This window comes from Symphalangus syndactylus, chromosome 9 (genome assembly GCF_028878055.3).
Source record: "Symphalangus syndactylus isolate Jambi chromosome 9, NHGRI_mSymSyn1-v2.1_pri, whole genome shotgun sequence".
Lineage (NCBI taxonomy): Eukaryota > Metazoa > Chordata > Mammalia > Primates > Hylobatidae > Symphalangus > Symphalangus syndactylus.
Genome location: NC_072431.2, coordinates 108,033,072 through 108,040,050, shown reverse-complemented (window position 1 = coordinate 108,040,050; position 6,979 = coordinate 108,033,072). Strand labels below are relative to the sequence as shown.

General features: G+C 50.7%; 1 long non-coding RNA gene across 1 annotated transcript; it reads left to right on the top strand.

Moving 5' to 3' along the window:
* Positions 1-1,182: 1,182 nt before the first annotated feature.
* LOC134731455 (uncharacterized) lies at positions 1,183-5,012 on the top strand. Its single transcript, XR_010113733.1, has 2 exons — positions 1,183-1,246; positions 1,789-5,012. It is a non-coding gene; the product is annotated as an uncharacterized lncRNA (long non-coding RNA).
* The last annotated feature ends 1,967 nt before the right edge of the window (positions 5,013-6,979 follow it).

Sequence of the window (6,979 nt, the reverse complement as noted above, 5' to 3'; positions counted from 1 at the left end):
TGTGAGTGGTGTGTGAGTGGTGTGTGTGAGTGGTGTGTGTGAATGGTGTGTGAGTGGTGTGTGAGTGGTGTGTGTGAATGGTGTGTGAGTGGGGTGTGTGAGTGGTGTGTGAATGGTGTGTGAGTGGTGTGTGTGAGTGGTGTGTGTGAATGGTGTGTGAGTGGTGTGTGAGTGGTGTGTGAGTGGTGTGTGTGAGTGGTGTGTGTGAGTGGTGTGTGAGTGGTGTGTGTGAATGGTGTGTGAGTGGGGTGTGTGAGTGGTGTGTGAATGGTGTGTGAGTGGTGTGTGTGAGTGGTGTGTGTGAATGGTGTGTGAGTGGTGTGTGAGTGGTGTGTGAGTGGTGTGTGAGTGGTGTGTGTGAGTGGTGTGTGTGAATGGTGTGTGAGTGGTGTGTGAGTGGTGTGTGAGTGGGGTGTGTGAGTGGTGTGTGAGTGGTGTGTGTGAGTGGTGTGTGTGAATGGTGTGTGAGTGGTGTGTGTGAGTGGTGTGTGTGAATGGTGTGTGAATGGTGTGTGAGTGGTGTGTGTGAGTGGTGTGTGTGAATGGTGTGTGAGTGGGGTGTGTGAGTGGTGTGTGAGTGGTGTGTGAGTGGTGTGTGTGAGTGGTGTGTGTGAATGGTGTGTGAGTGGTGTGTGTGAGTGGTGTGTGAGTGGTGTGTGAGTGGTGTGTGAGTGGTGTGTGTGAGTGGTGTGTGTGAATGGTGTGTGAATGGTGTGTGAGTGGTGCATGTGAGTGGTGTGTGTGAGTGGTGTGTGTGAGTGGTGTGTGTGAGTGGTGTGTGTGAGTGGTGTGTGTGAGTGGTGTGTGAGTGGTGTGTGAGTGGTGCATGTGAGTGGTGCATGTGAGTGGTGCGTGTGAATGGTGTGTGAGTGGTGTGTGAGTGGTGTGTGTGAGTGGTGTGTGAGTGGTGTGTGAGTGGTGTGTGTGAGTGGTGTGTGAGTGGTGTGTGTGAGTGGTGTGTGTGAGTGGTGTGTGAGTGGTGTGTGTGAGTGGTGTGTGAGTGGTGTGTGTGAATGGTGTGTGAGTGGTGTGTGTGAGTGGTGTGTGTGTGTGCTGTGGTGTGTGTGATGTGTGTGTGCGTGTGTGAGGGAAGGAGTTTCGGAGGAGGAGGTGGCAGGTGGCAGGTGGCGCAGGTGGCAGGTGGCGCCGGCACTTAGCCACCAAGGGTGGAGGAGGGCCTTCCGGACGAGGAAACTAGCGTCGAGCAGGCGGCCAGAGGAGGTAAACGCTGTGAACATACCGCCAGGTCGGCATGCTGGGGGTGCAAAACATTGTCATGAAAGATAAGATTGGGGGGCTAGTTAGGACAAGATTGTGGAGGACACTGATTATCAAGCTGGAATTATGCAATTTCTGTCGGGAGCACCTGGTCACCACCGCAGGTCTTTAAGCAGCTATGGATGGGAGGTGACTCTGGCAGCGGCGGGCCAAGATGGGTTAGAAGGGGACAGGAATGAGACGAGAGGAAGGGAGGGAAGAGACGAGGTGGGGAGGACGGGAGGGAGTGCAGGGAGGGGGCCGGTGCGAGAGGGACATGGGATGGAGTCCACAGGGCTGGGCTGGGGAAGAGCTGGGGACTCCAGGTTTTCTGGTCAAGAGAGACTGGAGACGCCACTGACAGAACAAGGGGGAACAGGTGTGGGGAGAACTGATGTTTCTTCCACCAGAGTCATCTGCGGAAACATCGTCTCCTCCGTGGGGCCCAGCTTTCATTCCTCACAACAGTGATCACTGCATGGCAAACAATCACATTCATCTATTATTTGTTTTTTGTCTTTGCTCAATCAGCATATAAGAGAGTACGAATTCCATCTGCCATGTTCACAGCGCTATCCCCAGAACCTACAAAAGTGTCGGCTTCTAGCAGGTGATCGCTAAATATTTTTTGAGGAAATAAACGAATGACTCATGTGCTGGAGGGGGACTGTGGGACAAGCATCCAGGAGGACTGGACATCTCCAAGAGGGACGTCTGAGCAAACAAGAATGTCCCACACGTGGAGGTCACTAAGCCCAGGCTGTATCTGAGATGGTTCTAAGAGAGTAAGAGAGAATGGACAGAAAGAAACCGGATCGTCTCCTGTGCCCCCAGCGCCTGCACAAAGCCTGGCACACAGCAGGTGTTGCGTGTTGGTTGACTGAATTAATAGATGAACCTGCTCTTCGGCGAGGAGTGAGCCTTCCTGTGCATAAGGGGCTCGAGCAGGAAGACAGCTGGCCGAGAGCGTGCGCTGGGGTCCAGAAGGTTGCCTCAGCTTCACGGGTGCCCATGGATAACGTGTTGTGGTTCCCCGGAGACTCTGGGCGGGAGGAAGTGGGACCATAGAGAGGGGCCCACGTGGGTAGAGCGTCTACCTCCGAGAGGTGGAACTTCATTGGGCGAGTGGGTAGCCAATGAGGAAGCTCCCTGAGGAAGAGCCCGGCCCTGGAACTGGGCCGAGGCACCGCCCCCGCGGAGGCAGCCCCGCTCCTCCCCGTCCCTGACCCGGGTGCCCCAGAGGCGAACTCTCGGGACTCCCGGGCTGTTTGGTAGCCTGAGAGGCCCCCGAAGGCCTCTGGGCTACGCCTTCATCAGCTGCCTTCCTGTGTGACAGCGCCAGACTTCATCCTTCAGGGGGCCTCCATTGCCTCAGGTTCCTCTTTTTTTGAGACGGAGTTTCGGTCTTGACTCCCAGGCTGGAGTGCAGTGGCGTGATCTCGGCTCACGGCAACCTCCACCTCCCGGGTTCAAGCGACTCTCCTGCCTCAGCCTCCCGAGTAGCTGGGATTACAGGCGCCCGCCACCATGCCCAGCTAATTTTTGTATTTTTAGTAGAGGCGGGTTTCACCATGTTGGCCAGGCTGGTCTCGAACTCCTGACCTCAGGTGATCCACCCGTCTGGGTCTCCCAAAGTGCTGGCATGAGCCACTGCGCCTGGCAGGTTCCTTTTCATCTAGGCAGAGGCCTTCAAGGGTTAGCTCTGGTTTAACAAAATGGATTCAGTGCTTCCTGTACCAGGCGCTGGTCTAGGCTGTTTTTTGCTTTTCCTTTCCCTCCCTCCCTCCCTTCCTTCCTTCCTTCCTTCCTTCCTTCCTTCCTTCCTTCCTTCCTTCCTTCTTCGCTTCTCTTCTCTTCCCTTCCTTTCTGTTTCTTTCGCATAATGCATTTATTTTATCATAATTGTAGTGACACGGGAGCTTTCAGAATGCAGACTCGAAGATACACGGTGATCTATGTGAATGGTCTGGGCTCTGAGGATACACCTTCAGACCCTCTCCTCATGGCCTCACTGTCTGTGGGTGGAAACACAGTAAACAAACCCGTAGTCTCCTCTATAATTACACATTGAGTAAGTGTGTCAAGAAACAAAATAATGGGGCATAATTCAGGTAGCACTACTGGGAAAGTGACATTTGAGCTGAACTAGAGAGCAGGGCACCATTGGCAGTTGGAGAAGTCTCCACGCCGAGGGAACAACATGAGAGAAGTCCCCAAAGCTGAGATGAGTGTTCTGCATGCGGGCCCGAGCAGCCAGGCTAGACGGGGAGGCCCGAGGTAAGAGCAGAGGAGAGCAGGCCGTGCAGAACTCCTTTGACTGTTTTTATAATAGGAGTTTAGATGTTTTTTTTCTTGGGATACTGGGAAGCCACTGAATATTTTTACAGGGAAGCGCCATGTGATTTTCAAATAATTACTGTGACTTTGTGTGTAGAACAGCTTGGGGAAGAGGAAGAAGATTTCTGTTGAGGTGGCTGAATTTTCCTCTTTATGGCAATTAGAGGCAATTTGAGATGAGGCAACACCCAGAACCTTGAGTTGAAGGGCAGTACATCAGAAGAGGCACAGATTATCCCTAATCCTCTCCAGAAATATATGTGCTTGCGTGTGGCCTTGGGCAAACGACTTTCAGGACTGAGAGAAGGAGTGGAGGGAGGGGGGCATGCATGGGATGTCTCACAAGCCACATAGGTCTGCCCAGGTGTCCCGCACATCTCAGTGCATTCCCTATAACCTGTCCCAGAGTGGTTTTCCTTTACTATCACAATCCCAATTTTCCCAGCTGAACCCTTCTCCGGTCCTGGGCAGCTGTGAGGCAGAACTTGCATTCCTGGGTTCTGCCATTTCCTTGCTAGAAGCCCCCAGCCTTCTTGCTTCCATTTTCTGGTTCCTGAGAGGCACTTGCCTGTAAGAAATCTGACTCCCTGAATCCATAGTTGAATCAGGGTTCAAGCAGTTCATAGCAAGTGAAAAATGTCCTTTCTGGCCACCCAGCAGTGATTGGAGAGGAGGCTGAGTTGATAGTCTTCCAGGCTGTAGAGACCATGAGAGCAGGGATGTAGCAGGTCCTCAGTAAGTTACTTGTTGTATAGATGGTACCTTCATCAAGATTTATCAATTCTAAGGTGCCATCAACTGTAGGAAACACTGTCAATTCATTGACAACTTTTCAGGACATACAAAAGGTAGACATGACATTAAATATACACACCAATTATAAGACACATTCTAACAGGAACACCAACATGTGAAAAAACAATGCATACATTTGAGAGTCGAGAACTTGTGTAGTAACAATCATCTCTCTAAGAACCAGTTTGCAAACCAACTTGTGTGGCCAATTTAGCTGTGAAGGGCTTGTTGCTTTCTCATTCTCCTGTGAGTGCTTGCTTTTCTGTAGAAACATCCCCAGTCCTGTGGATTTCTGAAGCCCAATCTTCCTCTCCTCCAGAAAGTAGCCATGGCCCCCATCAGCAGATGTGCATAGCTGAGCTCCCTAGGCCATCTCACCACCGACTTTGTAAACGACCACCTCCACAACGTATTTTCTTTAGAGTTTACAGGAATAATGAAAGTGACATAGAACTGTGCAGCCAGATTCAAATGAAAGGACAAATGTAGTTGGCCAAAATGAACAATTATAGGAAACAAAGGGAAAATAACGATTAAAGATCTTTCATTACAGCCCGCTAATTATCATGAGTTCTGGACTTAACTGTTCAGGCATAGAATTAAAAACCTTAATTATATTGTCACCTTTGTCTCTCAGCTCCCATCGCCACAAATGAATCCATTTACTGTAAGTGCTGCTGATGAGCAGAAATTGATGGCAGTCCCAGCGAGGTGGGAGAGGGGGCCCAGGAGTGTGTGTGGGGGGGTGTGCCAGGCAGTACTACCAGGCCTGCACAGCTGGGTGGCATCTGCATTCCAGGACATTATAAATTAGAAACACTTTTAATGAGACAAATACAGGTTTGATGGATTTTATGATTTCTTCTCCCCTTCAAACCACTAACAATGCTCCTCCTCTTTCTTTCTTTCTATTAGAGCCGGTCTCTTGTTAAGTGATTGCATTAATGGTCTTTGGAGACAGGCTGAGTGTGGGAGGACAAGAGGGACTTCCCTTGTGAGGGCATTGGAAGGCTCTTCTCTCTGAAGGAAGACAATTCCTGGCTGTTGTTCCAAATGGAGCGTTTTAAAGCCCAGTGCGATGAGTGGAAATGTGAGATCACTTTGAGAGCTAGAGAAATTGGAAAAGAATGCAGCAGACTGGTTGGGGAGATAAAATCCTCAAAACTAGCCAGCTAGTTCTTTTGAGAGAGAGTCCAGCCAGTTCAGTGAGAGCCAGGCGTGGCTGTTGGAGAGATGGCCAGGTGGCCAATTTCTTGACTTCACAGTGGGATGGGGTGCGGCTGGGAGTGAGGAGTCCTAGAATTATAATCAAGCATAGTATTGTGGTTCTGGACACAAACTCAGGAGCCAGACTACCTGGTCTTGAGTCCATGCTCCATCTCTTTCTGTGTGACTCTGGGCAATTTACCTAACCTGTCTGGGCTTCCGTTTCCTCATCTGTAAGGTGGAGCTATTGATAGTACCTACCTCATAGGGTTGATATGAGGATTAAAAGAGTTAATATGCATCAAGGACAGACAGTGACTGGCATATTAGAAGAACGACATAAATGCTAACTATGCCAAGTAAAAAACAGCCCTGAATTCAAATTGTCTTCCACTTAATGGCAATGTGACCCTGGACATGGTAACCTCTCCAGGCTTTCATTTCTTCTATAAAGTGAGGGGAGCCACCCCGTATACTTTAGAGGTTTACACTGGGGAATCGTGAGAAAATACGAATGTACAACTGTTGTGTACAATTACTAGATAAACTCCAGGTCTGCCTTGCACCTGCTTAGATTTCAGTGCCATGCAGAGAAAGGGCGGGCAAGTAGTCATAGAGAAACTTAACCTAAAACAAGCTGAAAGCCCTGTGCTAACAAACACACTCAGTGGCCGTGGGTATCTTGGGTGAGGAGTTGTTTCTGGAGGCAGGGCCTGTGCTGGATGCAGAGTAGGAGCTCAGGCAATGTGGCTACCATAGCTGTAAATGCGATGAGGTCTCTGCCCATCCCTGCCTAGCTGTGGATGGAGCGCAGTCCCACCCTGGTGTTGGTGGCATGCCTATCTCCTATCTTTGGGAGATTCGGGAGCCAGTGTTGCTATGTGATATGGAGGAGTTAATGGGATGGAACTTGTCACAGAGCTGATGGTGGGATGGCAGTGGTGACTGCACTTTGTTAAGATGCTAGAAACAAAAGGGTGAGCACCTTGGCCACGTGAGATTGTGACCAAACCTAGCTCGTGGGGGTCTCAGGTTCTGCCTTCCAGAGAGCAGGAGGGAGTCTTGGCTGCTGATGGTCTTTCCTCCCACTGTCTCTGCATCCACGCCCCCCAGTCCCACCCCTCATTCTTCAAAGAAGGGACCCGAGGAAGGACAAAGACAAAGACGGGAAAGAGATGTCAGGGAGCTGCCCTCCAGGCTGTGCAGAGGGGGAAGGGGGCACCAATTAGAGATGGGAACCAAGGGGTAGAAGAGGAAAATGTGCCCCCACCCTTCTTGCCCCAGGCCTCAAGTGAAGACCCCAGACAACGGGGTCTTCTGGGTGACCAGGGGCTTCTATGTCCCTTCTCCTATCACTTTTGTTTCTCCAAAAACCTTGAAAGTT